The 14,863-nt window shown below is 45.6% G+C and overlaps 1 protein-coding gene across 6 annotated transcripts in view; it reads right to left on the bottom strand.

Annotated features, from left to right (window-relative positions):
* The window catches only part of NEK11 (NIMA related kinase 11), a 194,273-nt gene that overhangs the window by 24,697 nt on the left and 154,713 nt on the right, over nucleotides 1-14,863 (bottom strand). The window lies entirely within an intron of this gene.

Below are 14,863 nucleotides of genomic sequence, written 5' to 3'. Positions count from 1 at the left end.
TCGGAAGGGGGAGGGACGTGGCAGCAGCGGAGGTCTCCCCGGTACTCGCCGCTGCCAGTGCCCCAGCAGGGGCGGTGGTAGGTGGATCGGCGGCAGCGGCGGTTGAGGTGGAGGCTAGGGCAGTGGACACATGGGGGCAGGTGGAGGAGGGGCAGTGGGAGCATCGCGTGGGGTCTCCCCCGCCGCGTCCCCCGCCATAACGAGAGCGGGGAGGGGGACAAACAGCGAGGGGAGGGGAAGGAGAGGAGGCGACCACCCCTCCCCGCTAGGCTGCAGGCAGGGGAGGAGGGTGCCAGAAAGGGAAGGCTAAAGGGGTGCGGGGAGCAAGCCAAGGACCTAGGGTGAAGGGGAGACGGGCCACCGACGCAGAGGGAGTTCCGGCTCCTCCAGTTGCACTGGGGGATCAGGGGAACAATGGCAGATGGCGGGGTGCAGTGAACAAGGGGAAAACTCAAATGGGGGAAGGGCAACAAGCGCTTGGGGGGGGGCGTGGGCGCACGAGGGGAGGACCAATCAGGGCAGGGGAGCACAGGGTGGGGGGAGAAGGGCTAGCTGGGAATGGGCAGAGGGACCACGGATAGCTGCAGGGCTGGGGCAAAACTAGCAGGGCCACAGAGGGAATAGGTGGGGCGGACAAAAAAGGAAAGGGCCAGTTCAGGGAGGAGTGGGGAAGGTGGTGCGCCCACAGGCACTTGTGAAAAAAAGTCAATTAATTATAGGCTGCTGTGCGGCCCAAATGTGGCAAGTGGGTGGATCAGGCGAGCAGCTCAGTCCCAGAGGCAGGAGTCCAAGGGCGAAGGAAAACAGCCAGCAGGGGGCGGTGGAGAGGGGCAACGATGTTGGTGGGGGCGAAAGGAACACAGATGGCGGGGCAGGCCCCACGCCACACCCCGGTCCAGCAGACTCAGTCCAACCCCCACCACAAGAGCACAGGTTGAAAAGGACTCATCCAGAAATACCCCCTCACAGTGGTCTTCACGTGGTCTCCAACAGCGGGCGGTCTCCTCCTCCTCCTTCACCTCCTCCGGGCTCCAACAGCTCGCCAGCAACTGCCCCAGCAGTCCAGCAGCTCCAGGTGGTGGTGGTCTGGTGTCCAGGCAGGAGGGACCCGCTCAGAGGTGTCCTCAGCAACAAGAGCGGGGTCCCTCACACCCCCCTCTCTGGGAAGCAGGCGCAGCCCCCCTCCCCTCAGGGCTGTAGCTGGGGTAACACAGGAACTGGGGGGGGAGATTCTACTAGCCAGCCAGCAAACTGATAGCAGGGAGAGGGTGGTGGTGGTACCTAACCCAGCCAGGGGAGCAGCAGAAGCAGACAGCAGCAGCAGTAGCAGCAGCAACAGCAGCAGCGAGGGCCAGCGACGCAGGACGCAGCAGCAGCAGCCCTCTCCCTCTTCCTCCACAGCAGAGCGGTCGAGGGAGAGGAGCTACTCCTGGCCCCAGGAGAAGCAGGTTGTCGTCCTCACAGGTATGTTAGCCCCAGGCTAAACAAATCCCTAGTACCTGGTAACCAAATGGCAGTTGTCCAGGTTAATCAAGGCAACTGGAGCCAATTAAGATCTTGCTGAAGGCAGTAGAGATAGTTACTTTATTAGAACACTGCAGCCAATCAAGCAGGCTAATCAGCACCTGGTTTAAAAAGGAGCTCACTCCAGTCAGGCAGGGAGAGCCAGAGGGAGAGGAGCATATTGAGGAGCTGGAGCAAGAAGGCAAGGAGCTGAGGAGTGAGAGGTGTACTGCTGGAGGATCGAGGAGGAAGGTCTGTGGTGAGGATAAAGAAGGTGTTTGGAGGAGCCATGGGGAGTAGCCAGGGAGTTGTAGCTGTCATGCAGCTGTTACAGAGGCACTATAGACAGCTGCGATCCACAAGGCCCTGGGCTGGAACCCGGAGTAGAGGGCGGGCCCGGGTTCCCCCAAACCTCCCAACTCCTGATTCAGAACAGGAGGAGCTGACCCAGACTGTGGGTTCCACAAGAGGGGAAGATCACTGAGGTGAACAAATCCACCAATAAGCGCAGGACCCACCAAGGTAGAGGAGGAACTTTGTCACACTAGCTAAACTATTTTCTTGCACATCTGTAAATCTGGCAAGGTCAGAATGTTGGGTTTACTAAACATTGCGACGATATGTTAAGTGGTACTGTATTGAAATAGACTATCGTTAATGATGTGTGAAAACATTCTCACATTTGCAAAATATTGACAAAATCAACTCTATTATGAAGCTTTTTCAAGCCTGAAATCTGAATAGCTCAATCTGTGTATTATTGTGCATGCACAGCATGAGAAAAACAAGGAAAAAAATCCATGCTTTTTGTGCAAAATAAGATTTAACAGGCTCATAATTTCCTTAATGTTGTGAATGCTATGGGCTACTTGACATTTCTTTAAAATGAGCCTAATGCATACTTGTAGTAATTTGTGCTATGTACATTAGTGGAATGTAATTAATTATCAAACTGAATACAAATGATCTTGGGTATTTAAAGCAGGTTCAAGCTCACCTTCCTCTATAGACAATACATGTCACAATAAAGAATTCAAGGCAGCAAGAGATAGCGTAATATACTATGGGTCTACAATGCTTAGCTCAGTTAAGAAATGTAAAGGATCTGAACAAGGTTTCTTTTTATACACACGCGCGCACACACGTATTCATTAAAGCTTATTGCTTTCTTTTAGAGGTTAGAAGGTGTTTCTTGTTAAGGGTCCCTGGACTCATTTAATTTAATGTACTAAAGCTTAATAGTGTTTTGTTTTGTTTTGTTTTTTTGCACTGTGGTTAGTAGAATCTCTAGATCTTGTGCTCCTCTGCTTACTCTGATTGCCATCTTCACTTACTTTAAATTACTCATCATGAATTTAGCGCTGGCGAAAATTGTGAAAGTGATTGCTCTACAAAGTGACATTCTCACTTTATCCAAAGGTATAGCTCAGAAAGGAGGAGCAGTGTAAGCTTCCCTGCCTTGCCCTAAGGACAGTCTCCAGCTAAAAGGATGACCTGCAAGAATGGTCCCTACAAGTGAGAGTGCAAGTTCGATCGCTAGTGGCTGGTTCAGCAAAGGACTTAAGCCTATCCGTAGCTTTAAGCATGAGTCGTCTGACTCAGGACAAGGGGACCACTCCTGTGCATCAAGCTATGCACATGCTTAAATGTTTTGCTGAACTGGGACTTTATTCTTTGGCACCTCGCCTGAGAGAGCAATCAAGGGGGCTAATTAGTACCCATTGTGCTGGTACCCTTTTGTACTAAGGACTAGCAAAAGGACGACTGATGCACTTTTAGGCTATAGAGCTGAGTGATCTATACTGGGGGAGCAGTTCAGGAATGCGGTACATACTACGTGCCCAATCAAAACTCCACTGAAGTAAATGGGAGTACTTCCATTGAGTGCACTGGGTTCTGGAGCAGATTCGTATTTGGTACAAAGGTGTGAGATTTCATTTTCCAGAATCATCCATCTGGAACCATCCGGGAACATCATATTCACATAACCAAAAAAGACAAACTTGTCCTGCTTGTGGACAGAAACGGGTAGCTCATTAAGTGCATTTCCATGAGAACACCTCAATCTACCATGCTTTATTACTTTCAACACAGTATAATAATTAAAACTGCAGATCAGTTCCATCCCCTATTAAACTCATTCAGTTTTTTTTCAGTATTTGCCAATGCTTCCTGCTAAATAAATAAAAAATCACAAACTAAATGTCTGGTACTATTTATGGGTTCCTATTTATACTAATGAGAGATGCCATAAAGCTGAACAACAAGCTAAATGAAAGGCATCCCTCTGCATTATTTGAGTGAACAGAAGGAATAGTCTTCACATTTTTAAAGATGACATAATTTCAAACTCAAAATACAGACTGTTTTTCTTGTTGAGCAGGAGGATAAAATTATACCTGTTTCCGTTGCTCTGCGTGTGACTCTGCACATATTCAGCGGAAATGGGGCAGTCACTGGTAATGCATTTCCTTCTAGAGAAAACTGGAATTAAGCATTTTGATATGTTTCTTGTATAGGGGCTTGTCACCAGGTCTGATCTGTGACTCAGCTTGTAACCAGTCTCTTGGGAGTGACCCCTTAGTGTGCTGTGCCCTAAGGACCATGTAGCTTCACGGAGGCAGGCCCGTGGCTTCCAAGGGTACATCTACACTGTGATAAAAGACTAGTGGCTTTGGTAGCTCAGGTTATAGGGCTATAAAATTGCAATGTCGATGCTCAGGCTGGAGCCTATGCTCTGAGACCCTCCCCATCACAAAGTCTCAGAGCCTGAGCTCCAACCAGAGGCTGAAAGTCTACACTATAATTTTTAATTCCTCAGCCAGAGCCTTGCAAACCGGAGTCAGCTGCCCTGGGCACTGAGATTCAGTGCCATAGGGGGTGAGGGGTGTTGTCGCAGTGTAGAGATACTCCAAGACTGAGATGGGGCCTTTGGCACCAGCAAACGCTGTCGCACTCCGTGGCTACCTGCAGTGAATCCAGCCAAGCCAGAGTCCTGTTTTACTGTACCCTTTCAGGCTGCAATGCTCTCAATTAGTGTTTACAACAACACAGCCAGCTATTTCAGAAGATGGTAACCATTTATGAGTCACCTGACCTATAGAATTTCTTCTTTACCAGTTCAGCTCTGCAGCTGACACAATAGTGGGGGGATAGAGCCAAGGCTCCACTCCCTGTCCTTCTCCACCCACCTGTTCTGAGATAGGATGGAGTACCAGACCTGCAGAACCAACTCACTCCCACATGCCAGAACCCTGGGTCTGGGTAACCTGTGTAAGGGGAGTTCTTTCTCCCTCTTATGCTCCTGATCAGGCATGCAGTCCAACCTACAATCTTGCCCTATCTTTTTATAAAGCAACCAGCAAAATTAAAATTTCTAAGACACAAAGTTAAGTATGTGCTTAACTTTAAGTACCCGAGCAGTCCCACTGATGGTAATGTGTTTAAAGTTAGGCTTATGTTTCCCTGGTTTGTTGACTAAGAGCCTACATAATTCACACAAAAAGAAGTGTCTCTTTAAACTATGTGCAAGAGAGACTTTGAGCTTGTCCATCTGTCCACATGGATCAAGTGGCTGCACTTTAATAGTTCATTAATGCACTCTGATCTGGTCCTCTTTGAAATGGGACTAGATCTTAGTGCATTAACACAACTGTAAATATACATCAAAAGGATCCACATGGACAGGGAGGGCTAGTGCAAGAGAGATTCCCACCCCAGCTTGTCGTGACCTAATTGTTCATGAAGACAAGCCCTCAGATCATGTGCAACAGAGGATGTATATGTAAATGACTCGTAAGATTAGACCACTGGAAGCAAAACAAAAAAAAGGCAACTACATTTTAAAAGCTCCTTTTGTCATAATGCAGAAATTACTACTTTAAAATATAGGTAAAGTGCTGAACTAAAATACAGAAGTGCTAAATGTACATTTGAGAGAGAATTTAGTGCCCATGAAAGTTCCTGGACTACTAGCACTGCAGAATAATGTCTTCTATTCAGATGCAAAGATCAATTATGGGTCAGGCAGTGACAGGGTGTATTTCCTCTCCAGCAATTAGTGTCTGTTCAAATATCAAGCACCAAACATAGTGGGTTTTTTTGAACATGGACACTTTTCTACTGGGAGCATTGGCTTAATCCTATTCCCATTAATGTCAATGATAAAACACCAATGACAGCAACATTAGGCCAACAACAAGCACTTTCGAAAATCCACCCAACAGCTGTTTAAAAAAAAAAAAAAGTCAAACCTACTAGACTCTTTACCCCAACCCTTTGGAAACATGCACAAATAATTTAGAAAACCTGTTCCTTAGTTTAGGCATAATCTGAGAAGCTAATCTTAAAAACTATATGGTGCTCATTCATTTACATCACTTGACCTTTCTTTCTGAATTTTTAAGAGAAATAACACATTCAATGCCAACATCACAAACGCAAACAGCACACGTATCTTACTATTCATGAATCTAAACCAACAGTTCTATGAGCAATCACAAGACCAGAATGAAAATATCACCAAATGCTTTTCTCTGCAGCGCCTGAAAGACAATTTTACTTACACTCAGCAGGTGATGATGAAGTCTTTTGCCTGCTCATGGTATGCTGCTGTGTACAAGACTTTGGGAACTGAATAAGAAGCATTTACTGCTGTGCTCTAGGATCTTAATTTTCTTAAAATTTGGGGGCATAAAAGCCCTTTCTTTTTATCCATATACATTTTATTGAATTCTCACCTGCACGTCTATTCAACTGAGTCATTGTATGTGTTCACGGATACCTTTGTAAAGGAGCATGAAACACTCTGCATTTATAGTCCTCTCTCCCTTTTAATGTTTTTATGCCTTTTGATATTTTCAGGATCAAAAGAAAAAGATATGCATTCTATTTTGTATATATTCTGTTATTTTAAAACCAGCCATATTCAATAAGGCCCAAATCCCAATCCTGCAAGCAAAGCCCAAGAAAGAGAGTCCTGCACATAATACTAGGAAGCCTGCAGGGGAACAAAATCCTTGTTCTTTGGCACAGATGGGCTGCAAATGCTGCAACCCTCTAAGAACTGGAATAGTGAATGTGACCAGCTTCACCTGACTCCCAAAAAAGGCTTTTGCTGCCAATGGCTGTCTTGTTCCTTGTCCACCTACATTATTCCCTTTCACAATGAGACATGAACCCTTGTATGGAGATCTTCTCTGTGGCACATGGGGTTCACAGATCTTCTGCATGGGATCTTGTCCCCCATTAGGCACCAGCACCATAGTAGCTTTTGGCCTTAATGCTCCAGATTAGTCAGGTACAGGATTAGGATTTAAAGACTTTACCGTCTGCTTAGAAAGATGGGATGTTCATAGATTCATAGATTTTAAGGCTAAAAAGACCATTTTGATCATCCAGTCTGACTTGTATTATGCAGGCTTTAGAACCCCACCTGGTAAACTCCTGCATCAAGCCCATAAATTCCAGTTGACCTACAGCATATCTGTTCAATAGATACCCAGTCTTGATGCAAAGACACTGTGATAGAGACTCCACCACATCCCTAGGTAAGTTGTTCCAATGGTTAGTTACCACCACTGTTAAAAGTATGTGTCTTATTTCCAGTCTGAATTTGTCTAGCTCCTGCTTCTAGCTACTTTGTCTGCTACATAAAAGAGACCTTTCCTATCAAAAAAAAATCTTCTCTCTGTGGATGTTCATATAGAAAGTGATCCAGTCACTTCTTATCCTGGTCTTGAAAAACCCTCTTAACTCTTCCTTGGTTATATAATCACATCACATCTTGGGAAGCACTTACGAATATCCCCAGAAACTTTCCAGATACATGGCAGCACACGTCACCTATCTTTTTCAGAACAAAACAAAGAACAGTTATGCACTTTATGGTAACTGTGGCTCTTCGAGATGTGTTGTCCACATGGGTTCCACTCTTGGTGCACATGCACCTCATGCACTCCAGATCAGAATCTTTTGGCCAGCGCTGTCCAGTGGGGCCATGCCTGTACCCAGAGTGTCCTTACAGCCACCCAGCAGAGGGCAGAGCAGGGCAAACTAGCCCTCAGATCCTTTGCCAACAGAGAAAGCAGGTGCTATCAAGCCCAGTAATAGTGAGAAAGGAGGGCAGGTTGTGGAACACACAGAGAGAACACACCTTAGAGAACAATAGTTACTGTAAAGTAAGTAACTGGTCCTTCTTCTTTGCGTGATCGTCCATATGTATTCCACTCTTGGCAACTCACAGGAGGTGCCCTCATATAAGAAGCTGGCACTCAGCATCTACTAAACAGAGATTGCAGAACAGGTCTGCCAGAACAAGTACTAGATCTAGATGCCAGGATCAAAGAAAAGAATTTATTAAATGTATGTACTGAACCTCAGTGGGCTGCTTCACAAATTTCAGCAATGGGAACAATGATGCAGAAGCTACTTGTGCTCTGACAGAGTGGGCTCTCGCCTGGACAGAGGATTCTAGTCTAACTACATGGGTACCATTTGGACAGTCTTTGGGATGATGTAGCTTGTCCCTTCATTCTTTCAGCAAAAACAAGAAATAACTTTAATGAGATCCTAGAGGATTTAGTTCTAGTCAAATAAAAATGCTTCTTCTATTGCTCGAAGAGTGAGCAGGGATTCCATTTTTTGTTGCAACAGTCTCTGAAGAAGGATGGTAAATGTAGGTGGTGAGTAGGAATTGCTTGAAACTGAATTGAATAGCCTGTTTCAGTGTTCTCGAGGACCCACTGGTCAGTGGTAATGCTTTTCCAAGCTCTCCCAAAATAAATGGACTGATCTCCTAATGAGGTTCCCAACAACTCTCAACACAACCACCAAACTGTTTTGAAGCTGGTGTCTGCCCCATTGAAGTCGCAGTAGAAGAAGAAGAAGAAGGCCTTCTCCAATGAAACTTCTGTTTCTCTCTAGGCAGTTTGGAGGGTCTTTGGTATGGCTGATTGCCAAGCTATCCTGTAGTAGTTCAAGAGCATGGGTACCAACCTCAGGGCAGACTGTTAAGAATCAGGGCACAAAATCCAAATTGATTGTGTGTTCTATACTTAGATTTCAACAACCAAGTATCAAGTGTAAACTCCTCAAGCACTATAACAGCCTTAACATGGAGTCACAGATGGCCCTCTTGGGTACTCCAGTCTGTGTTGTCGCCCAGGTAAGCTTGCCTATGTGACAGATGATCCCTTACACCAAAAATCACAATAATATTCAGGTTATTCCTAGTCCCAAAGGACCAGTCACTTATCACAGGTCAATTTCATCTTAGATCTCACACCAAGGACAACACTTGAAGCCAATCCAGTAATAAACTAGCAAAAGATTTATTAACTAGGAAAAGGAAATAAGAGAGCCATTTACAAGGTTAATGAAATTGGGTGTTGGAGTGCAGGAGGGGGTGAGGGCCCTGGCTGGGGGTGCAGGCTCTGGGGTGGGACCAGAAATGAGGAGTTCATGGTACAGGAGGGGGCTCCGGGCTGGGGCAGAGGGTTGGGGTGCAGGGGGGGTAAGGAGTTGGGGGTGCAGGAGGATGTTCCAGGCTGGGACTGAGGGATTCGGAGGGTGGGACGGGGTTCGGGGGTGGGGAAGGGGCATGGGAGGGACCAGGGTTGCAGGCTCCAGGTGACACTTACCTCAAGTAACTCCCAGAAACAGCACCATATCTCCCCTGCAGATCCTACATGGAGGTGTGGCCAGGCGGCTCTGCATGGTACCCTGTCTGCAGGCACCACTCTGCAACCCCCACTGGCTGCGGTTCCCGTCCATGGCATGCACGGAGTGGGGAAAGCCCCAGGCCTCACTCCCTGGCTGGAGCGCCAGAGTGGGGCAAGCCCCAGAACCCACTCCCTGGCTGGAGCTCGAGGACCGGATTAAAATGTCTGAAGGGCCAGATGTGGCACCTGGGCCATAGTTTTCCCACCTCTGTTCTATAATAAGCAAGTTCTATGTGTCCTTTAGGGCTAACCCTGGCAAGCACTGGGGATCTTTTGCTTATGCTTAGTAATCCTTCCTCCCTCAGAGTCCAACCAGCAAAAAAGATACAGTTCCTCCTTCTTAGGATTTTTTGTTCCTTTCCTCCTGCTTCGAGTTGCAAATTCAGCTATTGGGAGGAATTCCCTTGCACATCTCAACACCAGATGAACGACTGTGGAACATCTCAGGACAAAACATTTTGTTGATTGCTCCCCCTTCACCTCCATCCCCACTGAAGATATCTTCACTGCGGAAAACAATAAAGGGGACTCCAGCAGCTGAAACAGTTAAACCACCCAGTATTGTAAACCTCTGTGCCAAAGATGTTGATATCAAGAGTAACAAATTGGAAAAGGTGCCAGTGCGATCAATATCAAAAGAATTGGTATCTCACTGCCAGTTCCCCGCCCAGTTCCATTCCCTCCCTCGAGTGTGCTGCGCCCTCGCTCCTCTCCCCTCCCACCCCAGCACCTTCAGTCGTGGCAAAACAGATGATTGGCAGTAGGAGTGGGGAGGGAGGAGGAGGCGCTGATTGGCAAGGCCCGCCAGCAGGCATGGGGGGAGGAGGAGGATGGTAAGGGGGCTCCTCCTCACCCTCCCCACCTGCCCGCTTCCCGCCTCACCTCCCCGTCCCCTCCTCATGAAGGTCACCCCAATTTGCCATACCTAGGGACAGCTCTGCCTGTTCTCCTTAGAGGAACAGTGTTGTGTCCTACTACTTTTGGCTGCAGAGGAAGGGCTTATCTTCACTATGGAGGAGTTCAACTCTGCTGCAATCAATGCAGTGGATGTTGGTTTAGCAGGCCTAGTGAAGATCCGTTAAATTGACAGCAGAGCACTCTCCGGTCAACCCCAGTACTCCACCTCTCTAAGAAGAGTAAGGTAAGTTGACCAGAGAGGCTCTCCCATCAACGCAGCGCAGTGAAGACATCAAGGTAAGTCGACTTAAGCTACATCGACTCCAGCTACTGTGACAAACTTCCTCCTCTACCTTGGTGGATCCTGCACTTATTGGCAGATTTTCTCACCTCAGAGATTCACCATATGGGTCGGGGAACAGCCCAGAGACCTTCCGCTCTGGTGGAACCCACAGTCCAGGTCAACTCCTCCTGTGTTTGATCAGGAGTTGGGAGGTTTGGGGGGAACCCAGGCCGGCCCTCTACTCCAGATTCCAGCCCAGGGCCCTGTGAGCTGCAGCTGTCTAGAGTGCCTCTTGGAACAGCTGCGTGACTGCTACAACTCCCTGGGCTACTTCCCCATGGCCTCCTCCCAACACCTTCTTTATCCTCACCACAGGACCTTTCTCCTGGTGTCTGATAATGCTTGTACACCTCAGTCCCCCAGCAGTCTGCCTTCTCACTCTTAGTGCCTAGTGCCTCTTGCTCCCAGCTCCTCGCATGCATGCCACAAACTGAAGTGAGGTCCTTTTAAAACTCAGGTGCCCTAATTACCCAGCCTGTCCTAATTGATTCTAGCAGTTTCTTCTTAATTGGTTCCAGGTGTCCTAATTAGCCTGCTTGCCTTAATTGGTTCCAGCAAGTTCCTGTTTGTTCTGGAACTGCCCGTTACCTTACCCAGGGAAAAGGGATCTGCTTAATCTGGGACCAATATATCTGCTTTCTAACACTCTTCTGACCTGACCCTGTCACACTATGTTATTCAGGTAGCTTGAGTAGTGTAACTTAGGCTGACTTACCCTGGTAGTGAAGTTAAGAGAAGACTTGATAGGAAGAGCATCTGAGGAATACTTCAGTGAGGAAGCAGGAGCCCTGGAGGTTAGCCCAGAGCCAGTGCCTGCTGGGGCACTTTCAGTGGAGGATTACTCAGAGCCAGAAGGGGTTTGTTAGCATGGATCTGAAGCAGATCTTATTGATTTGTCCAAAAAAAAAAAGAAAAAAGAAAAAAAGAAAAAGGATCCCTCACTAATAAAGTTTATTTGGAGAATGAATGACAAACAGAATCTTTCTCAGCGATATGCTCCTCACCGAGACCAAATAAACATTTTGAGTGTCTATCATGGAGGGGTACAGCTGCCTCACATGATGAACAACACTGAGACCCAGGAGATCTTCATTGAACCATAAAGCTGCCCACCCACTACCAGGTAAACAAACATTAGGAAAAAAATTCACTTAAACTAAAACCTATAAAACTACTATCCTAACTAACTACGAATGACAATACTAGGGTGATTATATATCAACAAATTCATTTTAATAAGCACAAGTGCAAGAGACACTGACACAGCTCTCTCAGTTCAGTCATATTGCCATGGCGGTAAGACGGAACTGAGGGACAGTTTGCTCCACTCTGTCCTTTGAGTCCTTTTGAGGGGTGATGCAGGACCATTGAGGGTGCAGGTATGGCCTCAACAGATGCTGCTGACCAAAAGGTCCTGATCTTAAGTGTCTGGGATGCATGCACACCATGAGTTGAATCCATGTAAACAATCACTCAGAGAAGGAAAATTAGTTTCCCTAAATATCGCAAACTGTGGTTGGGTATCTGAGTTATATTCAAAAAGCTCAGTGACTTCATTCTACATTCGTGTAAGGACTGAGATGTTCTTTTAGCACCATCTCCTGACATCGTCTAATATGAATACACTACAAAAATCCCTGTGCACCAATCTAGCCAAATCTGCTTACATTAGTACCCTTATAAACAGCATGTCTATGCACTGCCAGGGAACGGAGTCACTGCAATACTTTGTAATGACGCCAAACAATGAATACATGACATCTATTTGATTGACTGTCCTGTCTGATGTTGTCTGCAAGCCCATTCACATTATTTACAGAGGTCAATTAACATTTGCTACCACGTGCTTTTTGCTGTTTCACCCTAATGACTAATGAGTTTCTTTCATTAATTTAACTTGCAGTGTTTGTCGTGTACAAGGCTTACGTTTAAAGCAATTCATAAAATAAAAGAGTATCTCTCAGCACAAAGTATTCCTACAAGCATCAGATAATGGGAAGAATCATTAATTGGCAAGCTTCTGGTTCCATAAAAATGTACCGCTTACAAGGATTCCACGGCACTGCCATTCCATCTCATTGATCTTACTTTCTATGTCCCAAAGAGGACTCTTGGTCGACTGAATTACTATGATGACAAACTATACAATCTCTCTCTTTTATTGGATCCTGTCAACTGGAAGGCCCTACACTAAGGTTTGAAAGTTGCAATTCCCTGAGTGAAACTGAACAACACAACTCTAAATTATATGGATCTTGCTCTAAGCAGCACTGTCTTGCACAGATTTGCAATGCATTATATGCTGGGTTTTTTTAGAGTAGCACACAACAACTGATACTTGATGGTCCCCTTCTGGCCAGACACACACACCTATTCATCCAACCTATTTTGTATGTCCCCACCTACAATATTCTAAGCATGCATTGTTCACACACGGAGGTTGCTATAATCCCTGTGTGTGTGTTGGCATGTGTGCTGCTTATCAGCCTTTTCCTTCCATCTGCACTTCCATCCCCATTTTCTTGCAATTAACACTCGTCTCACCTGTGCATGTTCGGACAGTGGCATGGTGCACAGCATACAATGGGCAAAGGGCCCTAAAACGCTGTAACCACAGACAAATCCTGTGCGTGCTTACATAACGAAGTGGTTACTTTGACTTATACAAATAGGTTCTGATTTTAATTTACAAAAAGGTCCCTTTATCCTTCTCTGGCAGCGTAAAGGGGCCAAAGTGTAAAAAACCCATCATTCTCAATATGTTAAACCAGGGTTTTCACCAAAATTTGTGTGTTTATTAAAATATTTCTGGGTGGGGCCATGTTGTTTTCAGCTAGCATAGCATAGCACTCGCTTAACATTTCTTTCCCAATTTTTAACTTACACAAGGAGCACATCCTACAAGTTTCTGGGTGCCCAGAAATAGTTTACATTACACATGATCTGTCTTAGCAGCCCGTGAAAACTGACAAATACTGTTTGTTGGAAACTGCAACTTTATTTTTAAATAGCTTAGCAAGACCATGGTCCAAAAGCTTAATCCAGCAATCAGCAAAATCTTCAAGGGCACAGACAATGAAAATATGGTCTACAAGCTGTATGTTTTGTCCAGTATCCTGCACAGGGAGTAATTTGGCAGAGCTCTATTTTTTTCAGCTGGAAATGAAAGACATCTACAGGCATCTAAAGATATCTTTAATGGCACAGGTTTATCCTGTAATTCCATTTGCCTGCAGGGTGAAGTCTGTGAGGTTATTGGGTATTTTGTCTAATCAAACTCATCTCTGAACCACTGGGCACATGATGCACGTGTCACTCTCAAAAGTGCTCTCCATGAAAGTGGTACTGACAAGAATCAGATTGGCCAACGCTGAGTGACCTCAGTACTATGGCCAATCCAGGAAGTGAAATCCTAGGGCAATGGTACATTTAGGACTGCTGTAAAACTGGATGGCCTCAGCTGGTTCAGGGTGACCATCAGTAAAAGAGATATTTGGTACCTACTTCTCTTAGGCCCATCTCTACTGTGCGTTTTAGTGTAGCATAGTGTTTTAAGTAGTGCACCAATGTTATAATGTTGGGTTCTTTTTCTCTAGAGGTTTCAGTTAAATAACTACTATCGCTAATAATTTGTATTTATTATTTGTATTCTGGTAACAGCGAGAATGTGCTCGGCACTGTCCACACACATGGACATGCATACGATGAAGTGGGTATTCACCCACGAATGCTCATGCTCCAATACATCTGTTAGTCTATAAGGTGCCACAGGACTCTTTGCTGCTACACACAGGAAAACACTGTCCTTGTGTGGAAAAACTCACGGTTTAAGATCAGCTAAAATATTGTAACACTGTACTTCACTTCTGATAGAGCCTCATTACTAATAGGTCAGTATCTAGACAGAAGTACGATAAATCTGACATGGTTACTATAATAATACTCTGTAATTACTGTAATAGGCCTGAGCTGTATTAATTAATATATATATAATTAGAAGAGAAGCTACAGATATCTGTTCTATTAAGGAAGTGAAATAATTATTTATTACAGCTGAGATTTTCAAAGGAGCCATTTTCAAAGGAGCCTAATGGAGTTTCAATGGGAGTTGGATGCCTATCTTCCTTAGTCTTCTTTGAAAATCCCAGCTTACAGCAATAATATTCTTATTTAACTGGTACAAGACCATAGGAAAAAATCTTTTGCAGGAATGATGGAATAAAGGCCAAAGGGCAGGTGAGGGAAGAAACACGACATGAACATGAACATCTGCCACTGATTTATGGGGTTTGTGTTGAGGTGATAAAAACGAGAAGTTCAGAACAACACAGAAAGCAATGAAGACAAAGTACAGTCCTGGAAAGTCTGACAATGATTGTGTCGACTACAGGGGAACAGT

Source organism: Chelonoidis abingdonii, chromosome 2 (assembly GCF_003597395.2).
Source record: "Chelonoidis abingdonii isolate Lonesome George chromosome 2, CheloAbing_2.0, whole genome shotgun sequence".
NCBI classification, from domain to species: domain Eukaryota; kingdom Metazoa; phylum Chordata; order Testudines; family Testudinidae; genus Chelonoidis; species Chelonoidis abingdonii.
Note: the sequence above shows the minus strand (reverse complement) of the source record. Positions and strands in the feature narration are given on the sequence as shown.